This window comes from Sus scrofa, chromosome 7 (genome assembly GCF_000003025.6).
Source record: "Sus scrofa isolate TJ Tabasco breed Duroc chromosome 7, Sscrofa11.1, whole genome shotgun sequence".
Taxonomy (NCBI): domain Eukaryota; kingdom Metazoa; phylum Chordata; class Mammalia; order Artiodactyla; family Suidae; genus Sus; species Sus scrofa.
This window is the reverse complement of record NC_010449.5, coordinates 69,718,594-69,737,996: the sequence shown is the minus strand read 5'-3', so window position 1 is coordinate 69,737,996 and position 19,403 is coordinate 69,718,594. Positions and strand designations below refer to the sequence as shown.

Here is a 19,403-nt window from a genome sequence, read left to right as displayed (position 1 = left end):
TTGCCAATCTCCACAATCACATAAATCAACTCCTTAAAATCAAGCAACCTCTCCCCCACCCCCCGTATTTCTATTGGTTCTGTTTCTCTGGAGAACCCTATCCATTTGGTTCAGTACTATGTACTTCATTTTGCATATAATCTAGAGACTCTTTTAACAATGCTGATTGCCCTACTTTATTAATGCTGATTGATGGGTGGATTCAGGGGATGACAGCATTATTTTCCATTTTGGTTTCTCACCAAAATTTCATCTTTAAGGCTCTCAAAGTGTGGTCCTCAGGCCAGCTGCATCAGCATCACTTGGATATTTGCTAGAAATGTATATTCTTGGACAACACTCTAAATATATTGACTCAGAGACTCTGGGGATGAAGACCAATAATTTGGATTTTAACAAGTTCCCCAGGAGATTCTGATGCACACTAAAATTTTAGAACCAACGCTGTCATGGTTTCATTCATTGATGAATATTGCCTGAACCAATGATTTCATGAGAGACTGCAAAATAGTAACTTTAACTCTATCATTCATTCTACATTGTTAGTTGAAATATTTCTATAAAGAATATCTTTTCCTAAAAGCCTTTGAAAAAATCCAACACCCATTTCTGATAAAAACCCTTCAGAAAGTGGGCATAACGGGAACCTACCTCAACATGATAAAGGCCACATATGACAAACCCACAGCGAACATCATTCTCAATGGTGAAAAGCTGAAAGAACTCCAGCTGAGATTAGGAACAAGAAAAGGATGTCTGACTTCGCCACTACTTTTCAACATAGTTCTGGAAGTCCTAGCCACAGCAATCAGAGAAGTAAGGAAGAAGTAAAACTATCCATATTTGCAGATGACATGATACTACACCTAGAGAATCCTAAAGACTCTACCAGAAAACTGTTAGAGCTCATCCACGAATTTGGCAAAGTCGCAGGATACAAAATCAGTACAAAGAAATCAATAGCATTTCCATATACTAACAATGAAAAAGCAGAAAAGGAAATTAGGAAAGAAATCCCATTTACCATCGCATCCAAAAGAATAAAATACCTAGGAGTAAACCTACCTAAAGAGACAAAAGACCTGTACTCTGAAAACTACAAGCCACTGATGAAAGGAATCAAAGATGACACAAAGAGATGGAAAGATATACCATGCTCATGGAATGGAAGAGTTAATACTATCAAAATGACTATACTACCTAAGGCAATCTACAGATTCAATGCAATCCCTATCAAATTACCACGGACATTTTTCACAGAACTTGAACAAAATATTTTAAAGTTTGTTTGGAAGCACAAAAGACCCAGAATATCCAAAGACATCCTGAAAAAGAAAAATGGAGCTGGAGGACTCAGGCTCCTGGACTTCAGACTATACTACAAAGCAACAGTCGTCAAAACCGCATGGTACTGGCACAAAGACAGAAATACAGATCAGTGGAACAGGATAGAAAGCCCAGAATTAAACCCATGCACTTTCAGCCAACTCATCTATGACAAAGGAGGCAAGAATATACAATGGAGAAAGGACAGCTTGTTCAATAAGTGGTGCTGGGAAAACTGGACGGCCACATGGAAAAGAATGAAATGAGAACACTCCCTAACACCATACACAAAAATAAACTCCAAATGGATTAAAGACCTAGATAGAAGACCAGACACTAGAAAACTCCTAGAGGAAAACACAGGCTAAACACTCTCTGACATAAACGACAGCAACATCTTCTCAGATCCACCTATCAGAGTATTGGCAATAAAAACAAAAATAAACAAATGGGACCTACTCAAACTTCAAAGTTTCTGCACAGCAAAGGAAACCCTAAACAACACAAAAAGACAACCAACAGAATGGGAGAAAATCTTTGCAAGTGAATCAACTGACAAGGGATTCATCTCCAAAATTTATAAACACCTTCTGCGGCTCCATACCAAAAAAACAAACAACCCCATCAAAAAATGGGCAGAAGATCTAAACAGACAAATCTCCAAGGAAGACATACAGATGGCCGAGAAATACATGAAAAGATGTTCAGCGTCACTCATGGTTTGAGAAATGCAAATCAAAACCACTCTGAGGTACCACCTTACACCCGCCAGAATGGCTGTCATCCAAAAGTCTACAATAAGTGCTGGAGAGGGTGTGGAGAAAAAGGAACACCAGTACACTGTTGGTGGGATTGTCAATTGGTGCAACCACTGTGGAAAGCAGTATGGAGATGCCTCAGAAAACTAAAAATAGAACTACCCTTTGATCCAGCAATCCCACTCCTGGGCATCTACCCAGAGAAAACCACGACTCGCAAAGATGCATGTACTCCGATGTTCACTGCAGCACTATTTACAATAGCCAAGATATGGGAACAACCCAAATGTCCATCGACAGAGGAGTGGATCCAGAAGATGTGGTACATATACACAATGGAATATTACTCAGCCATTAAAAAGAACAAAATACCAGCATTTTTTGCAACATGGATGGACCTAGAAACTATCATGCTAATTGCAGTTAGCCGTACAATGAGACACCAACATCCAATGCTTTCACTGACATGTGGAATCTGAAAAAAGGACAGACGGAACTTCTTTGCAGAACAGATGCTGACTCACAGACATTGAAAAACTTATGGTCTCCGGAGGAGACAGTTTGGGTGGTGGGGGGATATGCTTGGGCTGTGGTATGGAAATCCAGTGAAATCAGATTGTTATGATCATTATACAACTACAGATGTGATAAATTCATTTGAGTAATAACAAATTTAATAAAATAAAATAAATTAAAAATTAAAAATAAAAAAGGTGACTATCCAATAACAATAAAAAAAAGAATATCTTTTCCTTATAAACTGGTGCCATTTGGCTATTCTGTAATACACATTTTCTTCTTCAGACTACACTGGCAATATCCTAAAAATACATAATATTTTGTTCTATTGTTTGCTTCCAAATAGTCTATCATTTCATCACCTGCTTTTTTCTTTTTTTCATTAACCTGCATTTCCAGAACAATATTCTAAAATTCCCAAGTTGATAGATTTTGCTTTTCCTTTAGATTTTTATTTTATTTTATTGCACTGAGATAAAGAAACACAGCCTGGATGGTTTCTACTTTGAGGAATTTACTGAGATTTTCTTTGCCACGTGGTCAATCCCTAATTTTTTCTCATGGTTTTTTGATCATCCCTTGTCTGTGCTTTCTCTGTAACCACCAGGTCTCCATTTACTGATCTTTAGCTCATGACGCTATCCCATTTAAATCCAGAAGTCTCCCATCACCTTCCAAGCAAAAATGAAGACAGCATTTATAACCAAGTATAGCAGATTATGGATTAAGGCTAATGTCTCCTTTTTACTTTCTGCCCTTCAGCCTTCAAGAAATCTGCTTCACCTCTGTGAAGCCCCCCACTACATCAAATATGGAAATTCAATTATGTGACCACTGTTTCGCTATGTGGACCAAATTAAATAACCGTGGCTCCTTTTCTCACAGTGCATCACTTACTTAAAAACCAATAAGTATACACATAGTGCTAAGGAAGGGAACACATGGTAGGAAGAGCTGCCTGACTCAAACTTGGTGTTTCAGGTAAGACTTCCTAGAGGAAGATGAACAGAAGTTGGCCAGGCAAATCAGAAGAGGATGGAGGGGCATGTGAATAGCACAGTTTGCAAGACTAGTAGGTATAAAAGGACACTGGAAATAAGACAGGATATTACAACACATTGGAGGAAATGAAAGAATTTCCACATGTCCACATCCTAGAGTTGGATAGAACAGGGAGTAGAATAGGGGGCCATGTGGCTGGAGAAGCAAGCAGAAGGCAAATCACAGTTTCCCAAGCCATGTCGGAGTATTCATCCATGAACTATTGAAGGGTTTTATACAGAGGAATGGCATGGTCCTGTTTAGGCTTGAGCACTTACTTGGGCTGCATGATGAGGGGGAATGCATGAGAAGAAATAAGACTAGAGGCAAGGAAACTGTCAGGAAACTATTCCAATGCTATAAGTGAGCAAATATGGTGACCTGAACTAGAAAATAGTAAGAGATGCAGATATTCAGCAGAAGATAATGTCAACAGAATTTGCCAATTTATTATATTTATACATTTAAATTAGAGGTGCAGATATTTGGTAGAAAATAATGTCAACAGAATTTGCCAATTTGTTACATTCATTCAACTTATATTTTGTTGTATTTACTAGGTGTCAGGCTCTGTTCTAGGCACTGGGGATAAAGCATAAAGAAGAAATGTGAAAAAATAAAATACATCCTAGAAAAGAGGAGATTTTAGGGGACTCAGTATTTAAAGGATGACATTAAAAAGTGTAATTAGGATTATTTTGCATGTATTCAGTGAGAAAACTTAAATGATTTAGGGAACTGAGATAACTATTAGGGTTTGAGCCCTACAAGTCTTTATTTTAGTGATTATATGACTACTGTTACATGTGCATAAACATTTGAATTTTTTAAAAAATGTATTTCAAAATTTATATGGGGGTCACGATGTCAAATAAGAGACTTAATTATTCTATTCTTACCTATTAGTCTCAGTAAGGTAAAGACACCAAGGATCATTAAGTTATAATATTTATTTTATAAAAAAACCAACAGGTCTTTAAATTGAGGTAAAGTTATAGTCACTCCTTCTACAGCAAGATAATAAAAATCTATATTTACTCCAAGATATATTTTTATGCAACCTAACTTTTACTGTAGTATTAATGTGTCAAGTTTTTTTCAATTTGCACTATAACACTTGAAAAATGGCTATTAAGCAAAGTTCCTTTTTACAGAAATTCAGATGTAAAGATAAGAGAATCCCACTGATTAGTACCTGTTTCAGAAGGAGTTTAGCTATGGAGTGAAAGAACTCCATATGAGTTAGTTAATTCAGCACATAGGGTTTGGGACATTGCTAAAGAATTAAGGAAGAGATGTACGCCATTTCCCTAAATAAAAGGGAAAAATCTCGAAGTGTACAAAAAAATATATATTTGACAGATTCTGCTAAGAACCACACCTACTTAACCATCTCAGAATAATTACAATTTATAAGTTGTAAAATATCACTATATAAGAGCACAAATACAAGGAGATGATTAATATAAATTTCATAACCACAGAAAGGGACAGGGTTAGGGAAGAGGCACACAAAGGGCTTTTAAGTTTATTGTATTTCTCTAATCCTTTGGTAGGATGGTTGGTGTATTAGAGTTCTCTCCAGAGAAAAAGAATCAATACAGCGAAGATTATCTAACCTATATCTATACCTATACTATACCTATACCCACACTTATACCTAGAGAGAGATCACTGGCTCACACAATCATGGAAGATAACAAGTCTAAGATTGGCAATCAGCAAGCTGGAGAGCCAATGATTTAATTACAGTTTATCTGAAGGCAGGAGAAGACCAGTGTCCCACCACAAAGACGGGCAGATTATTCTCCCTTACCCTGTCTTTTTGTTCTAATCAGGCCTACAAGGGATTAGATGATGCCCACGCATCCGGAAGAGAGCAATCAGCTTTACTCAGTCTATCGATTCAAATTTTAATCCTATCCAGAAACACCCTCACAAAATAATGTTTAACCAACATACAGGCACCCATGGCCCATTCAAAGCAACATTACAATTAATCTAAGGAGGCTGGTCTCATCTCAAAGCTAGAAAGATACATTTGAGTTTTCTCACTTGTTTTGTGTGTTAAGGACTGCAGAATACCAAAAATAGATCTCAGTCATTAGAGATGGCAAACTTAGACCTCTGCTCAGCATTAAATGTTTTTAAAGCATAAAAGCAGCAAGAGTGGAGATTTACACATGAGATAATCCTGAGGTTGCTGTTAAGCTTGAAGGACAAGAAGAAGAATCTATTTGGCTCAATATATAAACATTACACAGTTGTTCCAGGTAAAAGGTAGTATATTAAGGCTACAAAATTAAATTTTTTCATTAAAATTCCATAATAATTGTTATAAAAACAGGGCATAGGGTCTAATGTATCCTTTAACTTTGGAATTTTCTTAACATTTTAACTCCTTAAAACCAAAATTAAATTTTTCCTTTCAAATTGAGATCCATTTAGGAAGGCTTAAGCTGTCAAGCAAAGCCTGTCAATCATGAACAAGCAGTGCAATAAGTCTGGCCGAGCTAATTTCTATATGTATTTTTTAAGAACTATAACATGATGTCCCTGTCCCTTAGCATTGCTAATCTTTTTGGATACATGAGATATATGCAATCAAGTACATTTATTCTAGCAAACTTGTATCTTGCTCTGTTATTGCTTTTCATGCTCTGATTCCATAGGAAGTAATTTTTTACAGGTTAATTCACAAAAACAAATGATTTTTTAAGTCCTTTGAACTCACATGATGAAAGGACTCATGTGGGGGCAACATAACATATAACCAAATGAATTCAACTTAGAGCTTCACATGTATGAATATCAAAGTGTAAAGGTTGGAGCACACCAACTCTAAACTATCCAACTTGAGTTTCAAAATGGTTACGTCTAATCACCGTGAAGAAAGGTGTCTCCAGATGGAGTGTTCCACTCCAGATCTTTATTATGTTCTCATGCCCATCACTCTTAAATAATCTGGTTGTGAATAACACCGTGAAACAAGGTGTAGTTTTTGCTTTACTTTGGGTTGTTTTTTGCTTTTGTTTTTGGTTTTTTTTCAGTATCACAGGATTACTATGTGGGGAAAATTTTTTTCTCATTTTTGTTTTAAACAGAGGGCCAAATGCTTGGTCTTACTGAGAATTCTCCACACAGCTCTACATTATTGCATTCTCAGGATTAACAAGCTATAATGATCAGAACCTCAAAAAACTCCTGTGGAAAATAAAAATAGAATAAGATGAAACCCAGAATTAGCCAGAAAATTTTCATTTTCTAGGAAATGAAATGCTGAAATTGCTTCCTAACATGAAAAAAAAAAAAAGAATTCATGGTTTGATTCAAATTCCAATCCTTGTATTAAAGTATATGCAGGGAAAGAGATACTTGGTATAATTTGTATGTCAACTTCTCTTTAAAGTCAATATGAGTAACAAGCTATAGATGTCTTTAAAATACTTAGGAAAAGCGGAGGTACAAATACATTCTGGTGTAGTATTGCTCTTTTCAAATACATCTTTCTATTTTATTCCTCCATACTGGCATAATGAATAGTCTATTGCTGTTTAAGACTTAAAACAGCTGCATTTCTAATTTTGGCAGATTATGAGGGATTTTTATATGGATTGCATGTTAAAAGCAAATAAATGACATGCCAACCAGCAAAATAAGAGTGCTGGGCAGATGGCGGCATGGCTGAGTTATTGAATTGAAGCACGATGTACTACCAATCATGGATCATCCAAAAGGGATACTTGGCAGCTTTTCAACTGAAGTCTAGTCCTTTACCTCAAGCAAAAATAATTTATATCCTTGAAGTCTCTAGACAGCCATTCAGTAGCCATTCTCTAACTGGCTTTTGTTAACACAGACACCCTATAATGACTTTACTTCATTGATTTTGATGGTATTTACAATTCTGCCTTTCTTTCCATTCCTCCTCTAGGCTCTTCGCTCTCGCTCTGTGTGTGTGTGTGTGTGTGTGTGTGTGTGTGTGTGCGCGCACGCGCGCGTAGGGAAAAAGAGGAAGGAATATGGAAACAAAGTATATATATGATTTCTCTTACCCCTGAATGGATTATTTTGGCATAGGAATAAGTCAAGACTTTTCAATATGTCCTCATAATGAGAAAAGGAATCAATCCATATAAGACAATGTTGATCAATATTAATCTTCATTGATCAATCTCAGTCAATACATTTTAAAAACTACATTCAGAATGCTACTATATAAATTTACTACAAATCTGGAGAAATAATTTTCCTGAGAATAAAACAGCTGGACACAATACTAAAGAAAGGTTTCAACACAAAGTTGAAAGCAGGTTTTTATTTGATTCAAAGCATCTCATGAAGTATGAGACTAAAGTCATATAACAGTTTTTTAATAAATATTTTAGAATTTACATTTTTTTTTTGAGCACTAAGTGTCTTTATTTTACTTACAGAAATTCAGTAACAGTTTAGATACATACTTGCTTAAGGTCAGCAGGCACTGGTCCACAAACTGGCGGGCAAATATGGCAGGCCAGGAAAGGCAGAAGAGGAAGACCACTCTAGATTGGCAGGTGGTAGTTTTTATAAGCAAGGGAACTTACACAGGAGGCTTGTCTTGGATGGCTGAAAGACAAGCAGATCTCTGCACCTGCCTGCCAGAAATTTAATGTTCATATAGAGGCCTTAACTGGGTTCAGTCACATATTCATTTAAGATGGTCTCAACACTTTACTTCTTAGGCTGCATTCTTGAAAATGTCTCCAGCTATGGGAACAGTGCACAGGAGTACATCCCAAAAATGGGGGAGGTGGTTGAGGAGCCTCTGATTGCCCAGGTACAGCTCACTGTTCCACCAGTGGTCATGCCCCCTTGATAACCTCCTCCCACACCAGGCAAGGAGGACATGACCACTAAAAGTCAAGAGAATAGAATTAGCTAATTCTAGAGGAAGGGAAGCAGTGAGGACTGGATGGGAGATATGATTGGCTTTGGAGATGATAATAGTGCTCTATTTCTTGATTCAGGTGGAGACAGGGTTATTGCCATCATAGTTTTTTCTCTCTGTGTCCATCTCTGTCTCTCCCTTGGTCTCTCTCTATCGCAAGTCTTTTATGTGTTACATTTCATAATTAATATATGAAAAATATGTAAGCTGAACTTAAAACCACATCCAAGACACTGAAGCAACACAGGACAGTGTACGAAGTTTGATTTGCCTTCAGATAATTACCTTGAAAGCAAGTCTAGGTATTTCACTTTTGTCCAGTCTATTTATTTTTTATTTTATTTTATTTATTACTCAAATGAATTTATCACATCTGTAGTTGTATAATGATCATAACAATCTGATTTCACAGGATTTCTATCCCACGGCCCAAGCTAGAATTTACATTCTTAACTAAATGTTGGCTTTCCTAAATCAGACAATATCTATTGTCAGTTTCTGACATCTTTAACATGTTCTGTATGTTTTTATAAGCCACCATAAATATACCTTGGGAAAATGTGAGATAAATCAAAGAAATGAAGCCATTCACATACTGTACAAACAGTCTATTCAGCATGCCTTGATGCTGTATTATTCTTCCCGACCTATTTCATTTCTTTTCTACTATCTACTTTCCCTGTCTCCTTCCTTTCTAAGATGATTTTACAAGACCTGGATGTCTTAAGTAATCTGTTATATATTTAATCTGTTATTATCATAGTTAAGTCTTAGACTGAAGGTAAGGAAACTGGCACCCAAACTCTACATAGCTTTCCCAATGCTACACAGATAATAAATGGGCTTCTGGGAATTGGACTCAGGCAGTTTGATTCCAGAATCTGTGCTTTTAACTGCTATGGTATTCTGTGTAGCACACAATGAAATAAGATAAAGAAACCAAGAAGCCCTGAGGTAAATGAATACAGCACCAAATACAAAGGAGTATAGTGAAAATTACGTAGTGTTGACTTGTACCATTATTAAACGTGGCTCATGAATTCAGATTTGACAGGCCAAGGCCAACGCGAGAAGGAAAATTAAATGTCCTAAGAGTGATACTATTAATAAAAGAGAGTTGTTTGGGGTACTAACGTCTGAAGCATCTGTCCAATAAGAAAGTCTCAGGATGACAATTTCCCCCATGAGATGCTGGTAATAGATATCCTACCAAAATTTTCAGGTGTGTTATTTAAAACATCTCTCAATATGTCATATCAAAGAACATTTCAGTTAAAAGCATTTTTGCAGGGCATGTGTGTGTGTATAAAAATGTGTTCCAGATTTCAAGGAGGAAACTTTCACTTATCTACTTGCTCTGTCCAATGGAACGTTTTTTGATGGTCAAAATGCTCTATATCAATATGGCAGCTATTAGCCAATATGTCTACTAAGTACTTGAAATGTAGTTAGAGTGACTGAGGAACTGAACTTTAATTTTATTTTAATTCTAGCTAACTGAAATTTAAATAGCTACACACAGTGAGTGACTACTACACCAGACAGGGTACGACAGAGGCATAGTTGATATCCCTCAGCCAATTCTCATGAATATGATACCATATTTTTATAACAGATGGACAAAATAAAAACCCAAATACTATTATTTTCTTGTTTGCGCCTAGAGCACAAGAATTTTGTGTTATTTAACTCAGCAGAAAACTAACAACCTTTTAAAAGTTTCTCACTAGAAAAAATATCCATCTCATCTCAGTATAGAATTGAGCCAAGGAAAATACCTACTTAAAAGATACTATATTTGCCACTAACATTTTTTATATAATAGTCAGATTCTGTAACTCATCTATTTCAGTATCGTGGATGTGCCAAAGTCTTCATTTTTGGAGTGTGATTTTTGGAAATAAGCCCCAAATAATTCTTAGTCAAATCTGATAAAAAAAAGATAGATTAATAAAACATTTTTGTGTGATTTTATAGACCAATTATAAAGGAAAAATTAATGTAAACGAGCAAAACATCTTACTATGTTTTCTAGACAGATTCTGACTGAATATGCAAGTACTCTGAAATCCTGCTGTATCACTGAGGTGTTAACATGGTAAGATTTAAATACATGAGACTGTTGAATCACCACCTAAGAGGCAATTATAAGGAATATGGGGTTACACAGAGAGCAGAGCATACACAGAAAAAGCCCCCTTTGTGTGGTTTTCATTACCAGTGTGTTCTTATCCTGTTTATCTGGATGACTTGTAACATTGTCCTCAGTTAGAGAAGTAGTAGATGAAAAGGGAAGAGAAGAAAAAACTATGATTTTTGGCTGGATATTAGCATGCCAGATGGGGAAGAACTAGGCCTTAGGCTAATTCTGTGTGAACAGAGGGATTTGATATGTCCCTCTCTGAAAACCACGGTATGTACATGGACAGAGATCTATGAAGATTTAGACTCCAGTTTTGGAGCACATGACTCAGCTTTTCCTATAGGTCTTGCCAGCTGACCCGTAGGCATTAACAGCTGTTCTGCTGGATGGATAAGGCTGCAGAGCTCCAACGGGAGGAGGGAAAGGGGGTGGGGGGAGCAGCAGGAAACAGACATCAGCCAGGCTCTCAGGATATCATTCCTTATTCCTGTAATAGAAAGGTCAGAGCCTAAGGTCGGATCTGGAGTCACCTCTTTGAGCTCCAATGCTAGCTATGGAGCACTGGGCCTCCAGATGAAGAAATGACAATAAATTGATGAAGGAAGGTGAGATTAGCATTGAGGAGGAACACATCAAAAAAGAAGTGACTACTAAATAAAATATGTTTTAGAAAGCAAGTAAGAATACTTGGAGGAAAAGAGCAATGGGGGAAAAAACTGGTTCAAACAAGAGTAAATGGACTTCAGGAGCAAATTAAGTTACTTGGTCTTGGGAATGAGCATAATTCAGAAGTTGTAGGAATTAGAATGGAAAACAATTTGTATTTTATGAATTAGCTCTCATTTTACAAGAGCATTGTAGTGAAAGACACTGCAGTGTTTTGTAAGCACAACTAAGCTTTTCAAAATGAATAATTTCTAAAAATAATTAGTTTCTAAGATATGTAAAAGATAGAAAGAAATCAGAAAAAAACAGTCATATTATAACAAAATTAATCTTAATAGATTAGGCCAAAGAGAGTCAATAGTAAGCATTGAAATTCAATTCCTACAGAACAGCAATAACTTTTGGATATCATATATAGAGCACCAATTTAACCATTTATTTCTCTGTTGGTTTGTTCATCTTGTTAATTTAAGTATTACATATCATATGCCAGGTCCTGAGGATCCAATATCAAAATAAATGGCTCCTATTTCAAGAAGTGTATAGTCTGGTGGGATGGAGGTGGGGTGTGAAGGTTGAAAACTTCACATCTACCATGCATCTTGTGAAATACTTTCCCATGAAATCAATAGCCCAAGCCTCTACTGCAGATATTGTTATTGCTATTTGACAAGTGATGGAATGACCCCTTGTGGCACAGTGGAAATGAACTGAGTAGTATCCATAAGGATTCGGGTTTGACTCCTGGCCCCACTCAGTGGGTTAAGGATCTGGTGTTGCTGTGACCTGTAGTGTAAGTCACAGAAGCAGCTTGGATCTGGTGTTGCTGCAGCTGTGGCATAGGATGGCAGCTATAGCTCTGATTTGACCACTAGCCTGGGAACTTCCATATGCCGCACCTGTGGCCCTAAAAAAAAAAAAAAAAAAAAAAAAAACCTTCAGAGAAATGAGAACACTAAACACTAAAACACTAAGACATAAATGGGAGCTCTGGGACTCAAACTGAAATCTTTGATTTGAAGTCCACTACTTGTCAGACTGAAGTCATGAGGACATATGCCATAAAAGAACTCCACATATCTGCGTCTATATATGTAAAGCCCTTAGAACAGTCCCTCCCACATCATAAATGCTCTATGTCCTTATATCACCATCACTATTGTTATCATTATTTCTTAAAATATGGGGAAGAAATATTTACTCAAAATTAAACAGGAAAATTACAATGCAGCAAGATGCAATTCATGCATAAAATTTTTAGAAGAAATAAGAATCATCGAAGAACATTTTCCTTTAGGGTGTGTCTTATGCCCCAAGTGAATGGGCGAGAATGTCTTCACTTTGCCTTGACACCTAAGGGTAGTTGGGTTAAAAAAAAAAAAAAAAAAAAAAAAAGAGAGAGAGAAAGCAATGCACTATTGAACTATTTCTCCATGGAGAATTCACTGCACAAAAGGACAAGTAATCAAGAAAACTAAAAGTAAGGGAGGAGCGTTCCCAGCCGCCATCTCTTCATCAGGGTCACAAGCGGGGAAAGGTGGGAAATCTATGGAAACATTCCAACAGTCTGCTCTTTGCATTCATTTTTTAATGAAAATAGTTTAGGGTGGCACTAAGAGAACAAAATCACACTTACTAGAAAGAATGGAAAGAGAATTAATATTAATAATAAAAGGAAATCTGAAGATAGTTAACATAAACCACATTTAGAAGAAAAGAGTAATGATCTGTAATCTTACATTTAAGTTTTCAACTGTTAAAAAACCACCCGCACAGATAATTGCAACTCAAGTTGGATAGAAACTGGCACCCATCAGCCTGGCAGATTTAAATGTCCAAGGACAGCTACAAAGAAATATAAATTGAGTAGTAAAGGCCAACTCTTTTATAACATTAATTACCCAGGTGGAGGTGCTTCTCACGATTAATTCTGCCTTCTTGAAAAAAAAAATTATGTCTGTGTAATGTACTTTTGGGGAAGTGATACGGCAGTGATCTAATACATTACTCTTGAGGTTGTGCCCTTCCATGCACATTTCAGAGGGGCATAAAACACTGTTCAACACTGTACTATATCTGAGAGACATGGATATCGCTGGTACACATATAAATCAATTTGTACTTTCTATAAAATTAATTTTTTCCGGCTTATAGTTTAGGCATTGAATCTTACCAACTGAAAACAAGGTCATAGGATCCCTTAACTATGGTGACCCTAAAACACTATTTCAATTTTGATCAGGGCTGTGAAATTATATGATGGGATCCTATTTAAACAAGGGCACCATCACTTTATTATTTCATATTTTGTATCATACTTCTACAGAAAAGAGCCTCCAGAGTTTTCTTAATCTGATCACAGTTTATATATTTGTTAAATACCTTTCTTTTTTTTTAGGAGGAAGAGGGGAATAATGGTCATGTAACAGGAATCACATCAATGGAATTTGTAGCAAGCTCATTGCTGGTTATGTTGTTACAAACACCATCCATGTTTCTGTGAAATAAAAACTGTCTTACTATATATAGTAGGAATTCTTCAAACAGGTCCTCAAGAATTCCTGTTTCCTCATCTAAGTTCAAAGGGCTTACTTGAAGTGGTATAAAAGGTGACTGAACACTCAGATTCAAGCTCTAGTTGACACTAACCCTTCTGACTGCAGGAAGTGGGCAAGTTAAAGTTTCCGTTACATAGTTTTTAAGATACCTGATTTCACCACTTGTGGAGTCATTGCAAAGGAAACAGTGTAACTTAAGAAAACTGCTTCAAAAGCCTGTGCTACCATGTAAACAAAGATGTATTTCTTTTTAACGTCTGCTTTTCCATAGTGTACTTATTCCCTTATAAGAGATAGGAGTGGCCTGTACAGAGACAATGAATATATACCCTCACACCACTCATCCCACAGGTTTGGCCCGGGGGGAATAGTTCTACTGTGAGCTGCTGAACCTAAGACTCACCAGACACTTGGAGGAAAAAAAGAGTATTTTGTGGTTCAATGAATTTGGAAACTGATCTTAAAGAATTACATTTCCTATTAGCATGCACCAAAGTTCTGAAGAGTCTTGAAGTAAACACTTCTTTTAACTTTGCTTACCACAACATATCTTAAAGTTACCTCAAAGTTATCAAAGACTAGGATTGCTTTTCGTGGTATGTTTAACAACCATGAACATCACAGGGAAAGGCCGCTTGGTATGTGAGGAGAAGCAGCAATCAAAATAGCTAACATCTGTGCAGTTACTATGTACAGACAACTCTCTGAAGTGCTTCACATGTAGTAATTTATTTTTATTTTTGTAATAACCTTATGATGTAGGTGCTACTGTTGTCCTCATTTTACAGATAAGGAAACTGGAGCATAGAATGATTTAATGTCTTACAAAGATGCAAGTAGTGAGCCACAGTAAAAGGATATAAGCCCAGATGATCTGGCCCTGGAAGCTGTACTCAATCCTTATACATATTGCTTTACTTGCAGACTGAAGAAAACATGGAATCCATGTGTTATTAGTATGGTATGATACTTTCATCCCATACAAGCTCCTTTTTAGATTAAGAAACAAACAAAACTTCTGAATCCCAGAGGTTATGCAACTCCTACAAAATCACCAAGGAAATCCATGGTACCATATGTGTCCATGAAATCAGTTCCTCACAGTACCCAAACCATCTGGCAGACATGCCGAACAATGTGTGAGAGTAAGACTTGGGGTGGGAGAAAGGAAATGATATCACTCTTAGGTAGCTCTGGTTCTCCCCGCAGTACCCTTCATTTTCTCATCTCCTTCATCAACTATATCCAAACAGTTATTATATCTCTTTCCTTTTACTTCTAAACTATCTCTTGGAATTCCCATTGGGGCACAGCAGAAACAAATCCGACTAGGAACTACAAGGTTGTGGGTTTGATCTCTGGCCTCACTCAGTGGGTTAAGGATCTGGCATTGCCATGAGCTGTGGTGTAGGTCAAGCAGACGTGGCTCGGATCTGGCATTGCTGTGGCTCTGCCATTGGCCGGCAGCTACAGCTCTGATTAGACCTTTAGCCTGGGAACCTCCATATGCTGTGGATGTGGCCCTAAAAAGACAAAAGCCAAAAAAATAAATAAAGTAAAATAAAATAAAAGTAAAATATCTCTTGATCTCTCTACCCATTATTAGCACTTTTTGTCACTGCCTGGGGACAGGTCCATAATCCCTCTATCGGGGGTTAAGTTTCTAATGTGGCTCCCACCTCTAGATGGTGGGGAACAAATAATCACAGATGGAAACAGAATTTTACAAACATTATAAATAATGCAGGATCATCTATTGTAAAAGGTAATGAACATTTCCCAGAAAAATACGGATTTTCACTATAAATGAAAGAAGGAAAGATTTAACATTTAGCTCTAAGAGTTTAAAATTGTGATTTTTATTTATTTGAGAAATTCCTGTAATCCTTGTCTATTTCTCATTTGATCACCTACGAGATGGGTATATACACACATACACACAATTTTTAGAGATCAAGTCCAAAGAAAACAAAGAGAGGTGAGTTGTATGAACACAGTCCCTGTTATTCATTTGCTTTGCTACGGCTGAATTACTGGGCTTCTGCAGCGATCCATCATGAAGAAGACTTTAGATAAATTCCATGAACTTTATTTTACAATTCAATACCATACACTTGAACTTGACTTTGGCTTTAGTAAAAGCAATTTTCATTTGCAGTGTTTTCCTACTTTATAACAATAGTAACAATGCTAATTCTTTGGTCAACAGACAAAGAAAGTCTGCCAGCAGTGGGAGTGTATGTGATGGGGAACTTCCATGAAGTTGTTGTTGTTTTTTTCCTCCATAACCCAACCCATCCACCCATGAGCAATCTTTTCCTGGCTAATCTGGTCTAAAAGCACTAGCTCAACCAAGCCAAGTTTTTCAAAGAAAAAAAAAAAAAAAAAAAAAAAGGAAAGAAAAGGCTAGCAAATTAGCCAGGAGCAGCCTAGTCAGTACTAACAGATGACGAAAGGTCTCAGCAAAAATGAAATAAGCAAAAGAAAATTCTTGACATTGTCTCAAGACAAGAGTGTTTAACCTTCCTCAAAATTATTTTTTTCCATATTTTCTCACATCGTACTACTGTACGATGTGAGAAAATGTTTCTGCTGGTAGAATGTTGGTTAAACATTAAAAGAATCAGATTATGTTTATGTTAAACTACAGAGTGAAATTTAATTTTTCATGAGGAAAAACAGAATATTTGGATAAACTAATTTTAACAGTCAAATTACAGTCTCCAGGAAGAAAATTCCCACAGCACTTTAATATTCTGGACCTGGGCAAAAGGCAATAGAAGGAATGTACAGTTCTTTGCTCCTCTACCCCACTTATCCACTGCCTTCTGAACGAAGCTGATCCTTAACCACACCTCACCTTCGTGAAATGGCATATTTCTCTGGCTAATCACAGCATCCATTCTGTCCAGGAACTGGTTCAGGAATGAGCATGTATATGACCTCCCCTGCACCATGGCCTGAAGTGTCTTAGTAGCCTCCAAATGATAAGCAGTTATTTATCTTGCCTCCAATTATAATGCAATGCAACCCTGCACACATCACAGGCACTACCTTCTTATCGGGGCTGGGTAAATGCATAGCAAGAGGATCTGAAACTCAATTTACCTTATTAGAAGACAGATCTAAAAATAAGTTTATAACAGGTCAGTATTTTTACAAAATTTTGTATATGTGGTAACTTCTAATGCGACAGTCAATAGTCAACAAATCAACCTGTATATGTTTACTGAAAACCTCACGTCTACAATAACATAAAGATAAGGAGAGGAGAATATTGCAAAACAAAAGCAAGGCCAGGTGAAAAACATATTTGCCTTGAGCCTTATTGGCAAGGGACTATATGCCTAGCAGTCCTGTGTGGCAAAAGCAAATGTTAAAGTAATTCAGATTACAGACAGGTATAGCAGGCCCTGCTTGGTGGTAAGAGAATACCAAGCAGTTGAGATTACACCAAAGTGGTATAAGACATTCATATAGTGGGCCATGTGCATGGGGAAGAAAGAGAAAGATAAAAATAAAGTTCAAAAATGGTAGGGAGCTAGTGGTTGGAAAACTACAGTGAAAAAGACAGGGAACAGGTATATGCATTTGGCAGTGGTTGGCAAGAGGCATGAGGGGTGCCACCAAGTGGAAATCTCAAGGCTAGAGCCACACCTCGCTGCTGAGGTCAGGTCTAAGCTATGTGGCCTGTGACTGACACAACCCACAAAGGTAAGAGGTATGGGAGGAAAACAGGGTTGTAATATGGAAGAGTGGGAGGTTTTAAGGAAGAAGTATTTTTAACACTTTTTGAGAAAATCACAATTGGAGTTGAAGAGGAGGTAGGAGAATACAGCTGACAAAGAAGTTTACATATATATCTAAGAAATTTACTCTTACACATATATGGATAATTTAAGGGTTAAATGCATTAGGGAAATGGAACTATGTGGAGTGAGAAAAGGGTTCAAAGATTCAAGGTTCAGAATTCGAATCAGGCTGTTATAAAATAGCTCCTTTTAAATACCAACAAGACAGCTGCTGATAGAGTAGGAAAGGCTTTCCCGAGCCAGGTGCTGGGACAGCAGGTAAGGAAAAGAATTACCTTCAAATCCCCTCTTGGCAGTGTGGCCTGGGAGACAGGGGAGGTGGGACATGGAACGTAAAGATTGGATTGCAAAAAAGTAGAGCTTAGGTACAATGAGGTTGTGGGATTGCAAAGATGGAGAAGAAAGCAGGATGCTGTTCCTTGTACCCAGGGACCCTCCAGGGGGCTACACCAGGTCAGTGTGGGGCAGAGCAGTTCTGGCTCACTGATGCCCATGGGATAACATGCACACAGGCAGTGCCTCCCACCAAGAACACCCCCACACAGCTTGCATTCAATCTGTCTGGTACTACTCTAAAGCTCTTGATGACAAAAGTAAAATGGAAAGAAAAATAAATAATTTAGAAATGCAATTCTGAAAAGCTTCACACACGTCTGGACATCGCCACAGGGAAACGACTCATAGAACACATTATTTGCAAAGCCATGTGGTTATGAGTCTAATATGAATTATGGTGAGAATGGATCTGGTGCATAATTTCCCTGAATAATTTACTTCAGGCAGCCTCTGTGTTTAGAAACAGGAAACTTAGAAAACATGTTGAGGCACTAGTTTTGTGAGGCCAAGTACAGTGAGCTAATGTCAAAAAAAGCCAAAGAAAAGTAAAAGAACCACAGCAAATGATTTCTGCCCCTCCACACACGCAATTTAAAAGATTTAAAAGAAAAATTTTTTTGATTTGTTTGTTTAGCAACTGGCAAACCTATAAACAACAGGAAAATTATTACTTTTATCTATCAAAACGAGTTGTTTCAGAGGATCTATCTACCCAACGAAAATGTGGCAATCCCAGGACCTTACACTATGACAAGAGATCAATATAGATAAAGTGCATCCGACTGAAAGAAAGCAAAGACCAAGTGAATTATCATCAGTACATCCAAGTACTGGGGTCTGAAAAAGCTGAGAAACTTGAGGAAATGAAGCTTAGAATAATTTTTAAGAGCAAATGGATTTCCTTTGGTCAAAGAGATAGCACGTAAAGAAGGTCAGAAGGGAGAAAGGAGCAATGCCATCTGCATTTCTCAACATTGACTCAATTTTAAGAAAAACAAACAATAAAAACCTGTGCCTCTTGCACAGATCATTGTTGTTAGGATCCGTGCTACAGGTGTTCTCCGGCATTTTTTTTTTTTAAGTTAAATTCATTCTTTTTATCTGCATTGACTGGCACAGTCTGATAATTAACTTCTAAATCCTAAACAAGAAATATAAATCTGGGGAGTCCCTGTTGTGGCGCAGTGGTTAACGAATCCGACTAGGAACCATGAGGTTGCGGGTTCGGTCCCTGCCCTTGCTCAGTGGGTTAACAATCCGGCGTTGCCGTGAGCTGTGCTGTAGGTTGCAGACGCGGCTCGGATCCCATGTTGC

The 19,403-nt window shown here is 37.2% G+C and overlaps 1 protein-coding gene across 2 annotated transcripts in view; it reads right to left on the bottom strand.

Moving 5' to 3' along the window:
* PRKD1 (protein kinase D1) overlaps positions 1-19,403 on the bottom strand; it is a 344,632-nt gene that overhangs the window by 134,378 nt on the left and 190,851 nt on the right. The gene's annotated exons all lie outside the window — the stretch shown is intronic.